Below are 13,861 nucleotides of genomic sequence, written 5' to 3'. Positions count from 1 at the left end.
GGCAGATACACAAGTGAACAGGTAACAAGTAATGGTCAATCACGTCCTATCATGGTATTATACAAGTCAGGTTCGATTCACGTATAGCACGTAGGGTTACACAGAGTTAACAAGCAAGCACACATCATTCATGGCCCAAACAAAACCAATTAAATCATGCGAGAGACATTTCGTGCGGATGGCAAATCGTGCGAGTGACAATTGGTCCGTCCGGATGGAATTCCGTGCGAGTGACACTCATCCGGGTGACAGTTCGTGCGAGTGACAATCCGTGCGGACTGTCAGCTCGTGCGGATGGTCTGTTCGTGCGGTTGTCAGTCCGGATGGCAGTTCAGTTCGTGCGGACCAGCAGTTTAGTTCATGCGGATGGACAATTCGTCCGGTTTGCAATCCGTCCGGATTGACAGTTCGTCCGGATCGGAATTCGTGTGATAGGTCAGTTCGTCCGGATCGGGACTCGTGTGAATAGCATACTTTATGCGATCAGTTTCATATAATCGGCTACAACTAATTAATGGTTTCCATACTTATCGTTTTATCGATTAACAAAATTCCAACCATTTAGCTAACACCAACAAGATCAAACCAGCAAAATTCACATGTTTATCAAGAACCCTAATTGAACAAGTCATGAACACAAAACCGGCTATCAACAATCTAGCCCATTCACCAACCAATTAACCAAGTTAACCATCCGATTACATGAGCATATCCGATTCCTATTCACAGATCTAACGATGATCAAGCGATTAACAAACAATGTTCGGCCGGTTACAAACCCTATTCGGCCGATCAACAATAAATCCAATTACGTGACATGGTGGCCGATTAGTAACTATCCGATTATCATGCAAATGGTATCCGGTTCTAACACATTCTATCGGTTAAAGATGACAAGATTAATCACATTAATTCAGAATCCTAGATCATCATGCAAACAAACACATTCGGCCGATTTCAAAACTCAATCAAACATGTCCGGCCGATCGATCAACTAAACCAACATCCCTAATCGTTCATGAAATCAAGCAATCAATCAAAAACACAATTAAACACTAACCGATTACAAGAGATGATCCGATTCTTGCTTATGCCGTCCGGTTGTGCGTGAGGGAGAGATTAGCTAGGGTTTAGTGTGTGTTAAGATATTTTGTAACAATGAGAAACAATCAAGTCCCTAAGGTGTTTAATTTTGTGCGCGTATGGGAGTGGGCCGGCCCATCCGCTTGGGCTGCCCTTGGGCCGAGTGTGTTGTGCGATCCAATTTTTATTAACAACAACCACATTTAATACACAATACACGTAGCACATAATGACATATCATTTATTTAAATCAAATCTCGTAATCATAACATGTACGAAGTAGGTCTAAAGTCCGAGTTGTCACATTATCCCCAACTAATTGGAAATTTCGTCCCGAAATTTGGTATGCACTCACTGAGGAAGCTAGATAAACTGTATTGTTCACAGATTTTCCTGGGGTGTCACATCCTCCCCCCGTTGATCTGGAATTTCGTCCCGAAATTCCGAAGTAGTAGCTTCAGCCTCAGTAGTGGTTGCCTTGTTCCCGAATAACTGGGGGTACTTTTCTGTCATCCTGTCTTCGCGTTCCCAGGTGTACTCTGGGCCACGTTTGGAGTTCCAACGAACTCGGACAAGAGGGATTCTCTTGTGTTTGAGGACCTTCACATCCCGGTCCGTGATTTCCACTGGTTCCTCAACGAACTGCAACCGCTCGTCGATAGTGAGTTCCTTAAAAGGAATGATGAGATTTTCATCTGATAGGCACTTCTTTAAGTTCGATACGTGAAAGACATTGTGAACTGCCCCGAGTTCAGCTGGTAGGTTCAACTTGTAGGCTACCTTGCCAATCTTTTCTATGATTTCAAAGGGTCCGACATACCGCGGATTTAGTTTGCCCCGTTTGCCAAAACGTACCACACCCTTCCAGGGTGAGACTTTCAATAAAACTCGGTCCCCGACCTCAAATTCCAATGGCTTTCTACGCTTGTCCGCGTAGGCTTTCTGACGGTCGCGTGCTGCCGCCATGCGTTGTCGTATCTGTGCTATCTTTTCTGTGGCGTCCACAACAATCTCTGGACCCGTGATCTGACTATCTCCCACCTCTGCCCAGCAGAGTGGTGACCGGCATTTACGCCCGTACAATGCCTCGAATGGAGCGGCTTGAATGCTGGTGTGATAGCTATTATTATACGAGAACTCCACCAAAGGGAGATGCTTTTCCCAGCCGTTGCCGAAATCGATAACGCATGCCCGAAGCATGTCTTCGAGAGTTTGGATCGTTCGCTCAGACTGCCCATCCGTCTGAGGATGATATGCTGTGCTCATGTCTAACCGTGAGCCGAAAGATTTGTGCATCGCTTGCCATAGTTCTGACGTGAATCGTGCATCGCGATCCGAAATGATAGATGTGGGCACTCCGTGCCTCGAAACAACTTCCTTAAGGTAAACGTCTGCGAGTGTGGAGAACTTATCTGTTTCCTTTATAGGTAGGAAGTGTGCAGACTTGGTGAGTCGATCAACTATTACCCATATCGTATCGTTCCCACGCTGGGATCTAGGTAAGCTTGTGACAAAATCCATGGAAATTTCTTCCCATTTCCATTGCGGTATCTTAGGCTGCTGAAGTAGACCAGCTGGTTTCTGATATTCGACCTTGACTCTCGCACAGGTCAAGCATTTTCCAACGTACGTAGCGATGTGGGCCTTCATACTAGGCCACCAATAAGTAGTGCTAATGTCATGGTACATTTTATCCGACCCTGGATGTACCGAATAGCGAGACTTGTGAGCTTCATCCATTACAAGTTCGCGTAGACCGCCATAAAGTGGGACCCAAATACGCCCCGTCACATAGTAGGCGCCGTCTGCCTTCTGTTCCATCTGTTGTCGTGAGCCGCGTAAGGCTTCAGCCTTGACATTTTCGGGCTTCAATGCCTCTATCTGGGCATCTCGTATCTGTGCTGGAAGGCTAGACTGAATCGTAAGCTGTAGCGCTCGCACGCGCCGTGGTAGAGTGTCTTTCCGACTGAGGGCGTCAGCCACAACATTGGCTTTGCCTGGATGGTACTTGATAGCACATTCGTAGTCGTTGAGTAATTCGACCCATCGTCGTTGACGCATATTCAAATCCTTCTGCTTAAGAATATGCTCGAGACTCCTGTGATCGGTGTAAATCGTGCACCTGGTACCGTACAGGTAGTGTCGCCATATTTTAAGCGCGAATACAACAGCTCCCAGCTCTAAATCGTGCGTCGTGTAGTTCCGTTCATGAATCTTGAGTTGACGAGAGGCGTAAGCGATAACCTTGTCGCGCTGCATTAACACACATCCAAGTCCCCGAATGGATGCATCACAATAAACCACGAAGTCGTCTGTGCCCTCTGGCAATGAGAGGATAGGTGCACTGCAAAGTCTATCCTTTAGGTGCTGAAAAGCGGTCTCCTGGGGCTCTCCCCAGCGATAGGTAACACCCTTCTGTGTCAGTAACGTAAGTGGCTGAGCAATCTTCGAGAAATCCTTGATAAACCGTCTGTAGTAACCTGCCAGACCCAAGAATTGGCGTATCTCTGTCGGTGTACGCGGTGCAGGCCAGTTCCTGATCGAATCTACCTTGGATGGATCAACATGGATCCCATCCTTGTTCACTACGTGGCCTAAGAAGTGGACTTCACGAAGCCAGAAGTCGCATTTAGAAAGTTTGGCGTACAGCTGTTCCTTCCGAAGGAGTTCCAAAATAAGACGAAGATGCTGCTCATGTTCCTCCTGACTCTTGGAGTAAATCAGGATGTCGTCGATGAATACTATGACGAACTTGTCAAGATAGGGTTTGCAGACCCTGTTCATAAGATCCATAAATATAGCAGGCGCGTTTGTCAACCCGAATGGCATGACGAGAAACTCGTAGTGACCGTAACGAGTTCTGAAGGCTGTCTTGGAGACGTCCTCATCCCGGACTCTCAACTGATGGTACCCCGACCTCAAGTCTATCTTCGAGTAGTAACACGACCCTTGCAACTGGTCGAATAAGTCGTCGATGCGTGGAAGAGGATAACGGTTCTTCACCGTCACCTTGTTGAGTTCACGGTAGTCGATGCACATCCTGAACGTACCGTCTTTCTTCTTCACAAAGAGTACTGGAGCTCCCCAAGGCGAAGAGCTTGGTCGTATGAAACCCTTTTCCAAGAGTTCCTGCAGTTGCTTTGACAGTTCCTCCAATTCCGATGGAGCTAGACGATATGGTGCGCGAGCTATGGGTGCTGCTCCTGGAGCGAGCTCGATCTGAAATTCGACCTGACGGTGAGGCGGTAAGCCAGGTAAGTCTTCAGGAAACACCTGAGGGTAATCACGTACAACTGGAATATCCTCCAATTTCTTTTCCTTTGTTGAAGCATCTGAAACAAGAGCCAAAATGGCTGTGTGACCCTTATGTAAGCATTTCTGAGCCTTCAAGAAAGAGATGATGCCAACCACTGCACCACTCTTGTCGCCTTGAACTTCTAGAGGTTCCTGACCCAAACGAGGAATGCGAATAACCTTTTCGCAGCATAAAATTTCTGCCTGGTGTTGAGATAACCAATCCATCCCAATCACGACGTCGAAGCTACCCAAAACTATGGGAATGAGATCAATAGAGAAGGCTTGACCAGCTAAGATAAGAGTACAACCCTGAACTACGTGCGTGGCTTCTAGACTTTTACCGTTAGCTAACTCGACTACATGTTTGGTGGGTAAAAGTGTTGGTGCACGTTTTAGTAGTTGACACATTTTCACAGACATATAGCTTGTATCCGCACCCGAATCAAATAAAACAGTAACGTAAATATTGTCGAGGAGAAACTTACCCATAACAACGTTGGGATCGTTCACTGCATCGCCTCGACCTAGCACAAAAGCACGACCACGAGCTTCATTGCCGTTGTTGTTGTTGTTGTTCCCGCCGTTATTGTTGCCGTTGCCCTGGTTGTTGTTGTTGTTGCGGTTCTGGTTCAACTGAGGGCAATCGCGTTTGAAGTGACCTTCAGCCCCACACTGGAAACATCCCCGGTTTCCACGCTGTGGCTGCTGCTGCTGCTGCTGGTTCTGTGGAGCTGGTTGCTGAGGCTGCTGATTCTGATTCGCAGGCCGTGGACTCCTACAGTCTTTGGCCTCGTGCCCCATCTTAAGGCACCTTTGACAACGACCCTTGTTACACGGGCCGTGGTGATGCCTGTTGCAGTTGTGGCACCTGGGTTGACTACCCTGATATCTCCTCTGTCTGTGACCACTAGAGGATTGCTGACTGGGACTCTGATAGTGATCGATCTTCTGCTGCTGAGCTTGTGGCTGAACAGATGCTGAACCTTTGCTAGAATCTCCATCCCATTTTCTTTTACTGTCACCAGATGTAGCAGGAGTAACTGAGGTGGTGACGTTAGCAGTAGCATTAACACGCTTGGGCAGTCTATTCTGATCCACTGCCTGATCGGTGATGCGATGAGCAAGGCGCTGGATTTCCTGGATGTTTTCGAGGTTAGCCGACGTCACGTGGCTCTGAATCTCTGGCGCCAATCCCTTGAGATACAACTCAATGCGCTTGTATGGAGGGTCCACCATAGTAGGACACAGAACGGCCAGCTCATTGGACCGTTTGGTATACGCTTCGATTTCCGATCCAACCATTTTCAAGTTATAAAGCTCGTCTTCCAGCTTGTGTATGTCTTCCCGCGTGCAATACTCACGCTTGATGAGTTCCTTAAAGTCGTTCCATGGGGTGGCGTTAGCAGCTGCCAACCCTAAGATCTGGACTTGGGCGTTCCACCAAGTCAATGCTATCCCCTCCAAAGTGCCGGTGGCAAACTTGACCTTGCGGGCTTCAGGGCACTCGCACATTTCAAAGACTGATTCTAACTTCTCGAACCAGTGGAGTAGTCCCACTGCTCCTTCCGTGCCGCTGAAGGTGTTTGGACGACAGTCCATGAAATTCTTAAATGTGCAGACAGGCTGCTGCGCGTGTTGACCTATTGTATACGAGTAGGGCAAAGTTTAAATACAAGAGCTAGTTTAGGAGTGTAGGATCTAAAGATCCTAGCGTAAGTTATGACTACAGGTTATCCTACCTGCTTGAGCAGCCGCAAGTGTCGCTATGACTTGGGCTTGAACGAGAGCCTCTAGCTGGGCTTGTGTCATGTTGATTCTTCCAGACATGATCTTCATTATAACAAGTAGCATAGGTAAGAATGGTTCGCGAATAGGGTGATGACAGAAAAGTATAGGCATATAGGTGTCCTCATGAAATCAAAGCATGTGTATCTAAGCGTAATGCGAGCAAAGTTCTAAAAAAAATTCTAGCATACAGGCAATAAACATAAACCTTATTACCTAGAATGTCGAGTCTTGCACGTGGAGCGAAGCGTCGTTGTGGATCGTTGAGAGCACTGTTCTGGTTATAGTCCGGTTTTAATAAAAATGTTTTTCCCATATTAAAACCAAGTTCTCTATAACCAATGGCTCTGATACCAATCTGTCACACCCCCAAAATCCCACACGCGGAGTACCACCGCTTGGAGGCGTGACTGACCAGGATCAAGCCACCAATTATATCAAACATAGCATTTAATAATATTCAAAGACATAATTGATGTTCAAAACCAAACACTGTTTAAGTAGCGGAAGCATTAAATGTAAAACCCAAATCATAAGTATCAATGTGTGAATGTAAAAGTGTTTAATAAGCATTCACGAGTTCTTGTCCACAACGACCCGCCTCTCCTCTGGTGCAAGCTCCAAGTATACCTAAGGTCCTGCAAGGCATGCAGCAAATAATCAACAAACTAGTTGAGCGAGTTCACAGAAAGTAAGTTCATAACATGCATAAGTATAGCTAGTGGGGGCTTCCCATGCTAGTGTGTACTAAAGGTGGGGACTTCCCATGTTTATCCTGGCTAATGAGGGCTTCTCATTAACGGTACTTACTAGACTAACTTCCGACCATGTGTTCTTCTTTCACGAGAACAGGAAAACGTACAGGGTCACGTAGGCTTTACGTGACGTGCCCTTCCCCGAGGACAGTGGTACGCGTGGGGGCTACGTAGGCTTTACGCAGCGTGGCCTTCCGATCTGGAAGCCAGTGAATGGTATTGGGTTACGTAGGCTTTACGTAACGTGTCCTCCCGACCCGGGAGACAAATGGCAAATACTGGGTTACGTAGGCTTTACGTAACGTGTCCTGACTAACCTGAGGACGATGGTCTATAGTCTGGAGAATGTGCAAGTACGAGTAACTCTATTAACAATAACATATCCAACCCAATTCCCAACCCGGGAATCCCATGCCTTGGCTGTGTGAACTCACCTTGGGTTGCTCGGCAGATACACAAGTGAACAGGTAACAAGTAATGGTCAATCACGTCCTATCATGGTATTATACAAGTCAGGTTCGATTCACGTATAGCACGTAGGGTTACACAGAGTTAACAAGCAAGCACACATCATTCATGGCCCAAACAAAACCAATTAAATCATGCGAGAGACATTTCGTGCGGATGGCAAATCGTGCGAGTGACAATTGGTCCGTCCGGATGGAATTCCGTGCGAGTGACACTCATCCGGGTGACAGTTCGTGCGAGTGACAATCCGTGCGGACTGTCAGCTCGTGCGGATGGTCTGTTCGTGCGGTTGTCAGTCCGGATGGCAGTTCAGTTCGTGCGGACCAGCAGTTTAGTTCATGCGGATGGACAATTCGTCCGGTTTGCAATCCGTCCGGATTGACAGTTCGTCCGGATCGGAATTCGTGTGATAGGTCAGTTCGTCCGGATCGGGACTCGTGTGAATAGCATACTTTATGCGATCAGTTTCATATAATCGGCTACAACTAATTAATGGTTTCCATACTTATCGTTTTATCGATTAACAAAATTCCAACCATTTAGCTAACACCAACAAGATCAAACCAGCAAAATTCACATGTTTATCAAGAACCCTAATTGAACAAGTCATGAACACAAAACCGGCTATCAACAATCTAGCCCATTCACCAACCAATTAACCAAGTTAACCATCCGATTACATGAGCATATCCGATTCCTATTCACAGATCTAACGATGATCAAGCGATTAACAAACAATGTTCGGCCGGTTACAAACCCTATTCGGCCGATCAACAATAAATCCAATTACGTGACATGGTGGCCGATTAGTAACTATCCGATTATCATGCAAATGGTATCCGGTTCTAACACATTCTATCGGTTAAAGATGACAAGATTAATCACATTAATTCAGAATCCTAGATCATCATGCAAACAAACACATTCGGCCGATTTCAAAACTCAATCAAACATGTCCGGCCGATCGATCAACTAAACCAACATCCCTAATCGTTCATGAAATCAAGCAATCAATCAAAAACACAATTAAACACTAACCGATTACAAGAGATGATCCGATTCTTGCTTATGCCGTCCGGTTGTGCGTGAGGGAGAGATTAGCTAGGGTTTAGTGTGTGTTAAGATATTTTGTAACAATGAGAAACAATCAAGTCCCTAAGGTGTTTAATTTTGTGCGCGTATGGGAGTGGGCCGGCCCATCCGCTTGGGCTGCCCTTGGGCCGAGTGTGTTGTGCGATCCAATTTTTATTAACAACAACCACATTTAATACACAATACACGTAGCACATAATGACATATCATTTATTTAAATCAAATCTCGTAATCATAACATGTACGAAGTAGGTCTAAAGTCCGAGTTGTCACAATAGGATCCATGACTTAGGTTTAAGAAAATGTTTAACCAAAAACTTGTCATGAATCCAGTTTAAGTGTTTGCTTTTATAAAACGTTTGAAAATCGATGATAGATATGTATAGTTAAAAGAATGATGTAAGGTTAAATGAATAACCAAGTAAAAATGAGTTTGTATAAAACAAACTGTTTTGTAAAACAATGTCTTGTGAAAAATATGTTTTTTTTTTTGGGTAAAGGGTTACCCTGGTGAATCTATTAAAATGCAACCGCAAATAAGTACAAGTAGTGAGGATGTGTTCCACACTAATTCATATACAGGACATGCCCCATATATGTAGAACAAAATAAAAACCAAAGACCTATAACACCCCATAACCTAGTCTACTATACATCATGACAAGACATCTAGTAGACAAAACAATGCAAAAACACAAACATAATCCTCAACCACCATCATCAAATATAAAGTAGCCGCAAAACAGCAGCCCCTTCAGCCGAAAAGCAGACAGCCTATCCATTAGAGAACTTGGAAGAAGAGGTGCTTGCCCCTGCTTTCGAAGAGGAAGGATGAATACCCGATGTCATAAATTTACTAGTTTCATTATAGACTTCTTCAACCACCTCCTCATCCGATTCCTCCCTGTCACTTGACAGTTTCTTCTCCACTCGACCCACAGTGGTACCTCCCTGATTACCATTATCCTCCTTTAGAATGTCAAACGGGTTAGACGTTGAAACCTGATTCTGTACCGGACTCTTTGAGGACGATTTCGGTTTAGGGTTGACAACTGGCCTGTAAACTACCTTTGGCTTCTGGTTTTTCATATGAAGCCCTTGATTGTTAGGTTTCTTCTTTTTGGCTCCTACAACCTGAAAGTCATCATTTTCCTTCTTCTCAGTATCCCCATTCAAATTTACCTTGTGTAAAAATGCATAAATCCAAATGAATGATTTAAATAACGCTACGCCATGTAATATAATACAAGCACTTATATATAGGAAGTACCAGCGGCGTATCCACCATGCTTGTATCACATTACACACATCTCGTTACTCAAATCACTTACCCACATAAACCACCAATGTAAATTGCCCATGTCTAAAACGTTGTCAAATGTTAATCAAGAAATGTGTACACAAAATGTCATGTATGGCAAGTGAAATATGTAATCACCAAACCATAAGTAAGAATGCACAAGCAATGTACTAAGTATGCGACGGATGGTCATACATAGCATGATACCAAGTATAAGATGTCTTGTAAAACGATGTACTAAGTATGCACACAATGGGCATACATAGCATGAGATGTAAAATGTACTAAGTATGATGAAGATACATAGCATGAAGTGTTATGTAAAACGATGTACTAAATATGCACACAATGGCATACATAGCAAAAACATAATAAAATCATGTACTAATAGTGTACTAGTGAACATAGCAAGTATATGATATAAAAGCATGAAATCATGAAAGTAACAAGTAGGCACATGTGTTCCACCCCAAAACATTTGGAAAACAGTAAAAGAGGGAACTATGTACTCACTTGAGGGTGCTTAGAAGTCTTAGAATAACCACCAAGCAAAGCTAGAAGATCACGGAATCAAACGGCACCTATATAGGTATCTCCATTAATAAACAGACCTATCGGAGGATCGGGTAGTACAAGGGTTCGTAAACCAAATAAGTATGGGAACTTATGTAATATGGTTTAACAAAGCCTACGTACTAAAACGAAACCTATCCTAAGTGCTTTTGACCCATTACGACCCGTTTAGGTAGCTTACGCCACTTTAACGCGTCGTTCGCGTAAAACGCGTTTGGAATGCCTAACTAGTCCTATGACAAGCAAGATATGCCTTAACATGTTTTATATTGTTGTTAAGTCAGTTTAGATACCAAAATTTACGTTACATAGGCTTAAAATGAATTTTAGCGCAAAAAGGGTATTTTGGTAATTTACCTAAGGCATAGGAGCTACTTATCATACAACTACTTAAACGACGTGACCATAAGGTACAACCTCGTAAGGTTATTCCCTATACAACTATGGTCACCTAAAGTGTTTGGTCGGATCCTAAAGATCGACCAATTGGGTCGGGTTCGTAAGCATAAGCGATTGATTAGATCGCTTACCTTTACGACCCTAAACAAGCACAAATCTAAAAGCGACGAGCTAAACATGCTAGAACATGTTTAGTAAAGTTAGAAAACAGGTTTGGTATTAAAACAAACGGTTTTAATACCCTAGAGTAGTTTGGTTACAAAATACGCGAGAAAACGCATTTTGGCCGAAACTACGACTCGTCACTGAGCCTAGATAACGTGGTAATCAGTAGGTATAGTTACTAGGGACTATAACCATCGTGATTACGCTCACGTTATGAAGTTCAAACGAACTTGGAATTGACCATAAACTGGTTAATGCAGAAAGTCAAACGCAGTTTGACTTTAACGCTAAAACGAATGAAAAACACGAAAGAATACTTACAGAAGGTCCCGCAAGATTCGAACCCGATTCACTCTCAGGTAGGAAGCATATACTTCCACTTAGAGAGTGTAGAATCAGATTCAAATGTGAGGAAGAATGAAATGGGTGAGGGGTATTTATAGATTTCCTTGAACCGTTAAGATCGTTCGTCGAAAAACGTGATTTGATCTAGACCTTACATGTGGGCACATGGTTTTCAAAAACCATGGGAGCCCCTAATGTGGACTATGTTCATTGAATACCATCCCATGGTTTTGCAAAACCATGGGTGAAAACCATTAACACTTCAAAATGGACTAGGTTCATTGAATCTGCCAGAAATTTCAAAAATGGTCCCTACACTTGTAAAACTTGATTTTTTTTGGCACTTTTAAACCCCTTTAACCTCATTTCAAGGCTCTAAGATGATACTAAAGTATAGGGAACTTAAAATATGCTCACAGACATCACGGATGTCAGTTCGTTTGGCCGTACGGTTGCGTTATTCGGTTAATTACGACGGAAGTCGTAACGAACGCAAAAACGATCCAAATAAAGCGACGAATGGAATTTTATCATGCCAATCACTAAAATAAAATATTTTAATGATTACATAAATTTTTGGATGTCCGGATATATTCAGGACGTAAGATATGCGCAAAAATGCAAACTTATGCACTTTTGACGCTTTTAGTCTTTATTGATCAATAAAGTTTATTTTAGCATACCGAACCCTTCAAAGCCTATTTCTAAGCTATGTAAAGAATATTTAGGGCATATTTAACTTATGATCAAGTTCCGGAAGGTCTGTTACAGTATAAATTGACATACTTTCGCAGTTTGTCGAATTTAGTCCCTGTAAGCGAATAAACTTGATTTCGGCATACCAAACCATCCAAAACTTATTTCTAAGTTATGTAATGGTTATTTAAGGTATGTTAAGCCTATTTCACTATTCCGGAGTGTTTGTTGCATTAAACTGGTTATATTTACGCATCAGATCGCGTATAACCTTCCAGAAAGCGATTTAAAGCCCGAAATCAAACAAGAATTGATACGTGCAAAAGATACACATATTTATACAGATCCCAAGTATGAAATACAATATTTCATTGGCTTGGTATTTATTTGATGGTGGTGGTGACACAGGTGTCACAGTCTCCCCTACTTTAGGAAATTTCGTCCCGAATTTATTCGTAGGAGTCTATCTGTAACCTTGTGTCAAATAGCCACCAAAGATATGCAAGGCAATATCATGTCATTTCCTTAACGGAGACTCTTCAGAAATGGAAATGAAGGAAAAATCAGGGATATTCATTTCCCTTCGAAGGAAAATTTTCAGAAACGAAAAATGCACAGAATGAGTCATTTTCCTTAATGGGTATCCTTCAGAAACGAAAATGTACGGAATGAGTCATTTTCCTTAATGGGTATCCTTCAGAAACGAAAATGCACGAAATGAGTCATTTTCCTTAATGGGTATCCTTTAGAAACGAAAATGCACGGAATGAGTCATTTTCCTTAATGGGTATCCTTTAGAAATGAAAATGCACGGAATGAGTCATTTTCCTTAATGGGTATCCTTTAGAATCGAAAATGCACGGAATGAGTCATTTTCCTTAATGGGTATCCTTTAGAAACGAAAATGCACGGAATGAGTCATTTTCCTTAATGGGTATCCTTTAGAAACGAAAATGCACGGAATGAGTCATTTTCCTTAATGGGTATTCTTCAGAAACGAAAATGAACGTAATGAGTCATTTTCCACAATTTCTTCAGATAAGAAAATGAAACGGAATGAGTCATTTTCCACAATTTCTTCAGAAACGAAAATGAACGGAATGAGTCATTTTCTACAATTTCTTCAGATACGAAAATGAACGGAATGAGTTATTTTCTACAATTTCTTCAGAAACGAAAATGAACGGAATGAGTCATTTTCCACAATTTCTTCAGATACGAAAATGAACGGAATGAGTCATTTTCCACAATTTCTTCAGATACGAAAATGAACGGAATGAGTCATTTTCCACAATTTCTTCAGATACGAAAATGAACGGAATGAGTCATTTTCCATAATTTCTTCAGAAACGAAAATGAACAGGGTTAACTCTAGATACACGACAAAACTTGCTGTGGTTTCTGTGCACTAAATTCCATAATTATGTATGCATCCATAATTACGTAATTCCTTGCACAGTCCGCACAGTTTGTTTTGTAATGTTTTGGGGAAGAATATCAAACTTGTGATGAGGGTGACTAGACTACCATAGGGTCCTCTTAATTAGGTTGACAGATGATCTTTTTAACTAGGCCACCAAGGAGTCCTTTCAGCTATATCATCACATGATATTCCTAACTAGATTTTTGGATCAATCTGTTTAACTAGACCACTTAAGGGGTCTAATTATGGAATAGTACAATATAATCCAAGGGTCTTTACTATCACGTAAAAGCCCATTGAGGATTTAATATAGTACCTTTGGATATCCTACTATGAATCCCTTATACGAATGATATGGAAGATTCTACGAGGAATTGGACAACAAAAACTTGGATTACACCGAAAACATAAAAGGGAACACATAAGCACATAATCACATAGTTGCCTAACTCAGTTATTAATTTGTTATCTTTGGACGCG

The sequence above is a fragment of the Helianthus annuus genome, chromosome 9 (genome assembly GCF_002127325.2).
Source record: "Helianthus annuus cultivar XRQ/B chromosome 9, HanXRQr2.0-SUNRISE, whole genome shotgun sequence".
In the NCBI taxonomy this organism is placed as follows: Eukaryota; Viridiplantae; Streptophyta; class Magnoliopsida; order Asterales; family Asteraceae; genus Helianthus; species Helianthus annuus.
The sequence above is the reverse complement of the archived record's forward strand: the minus strand, read 5'-3'. Positions refer to the sequence as shown.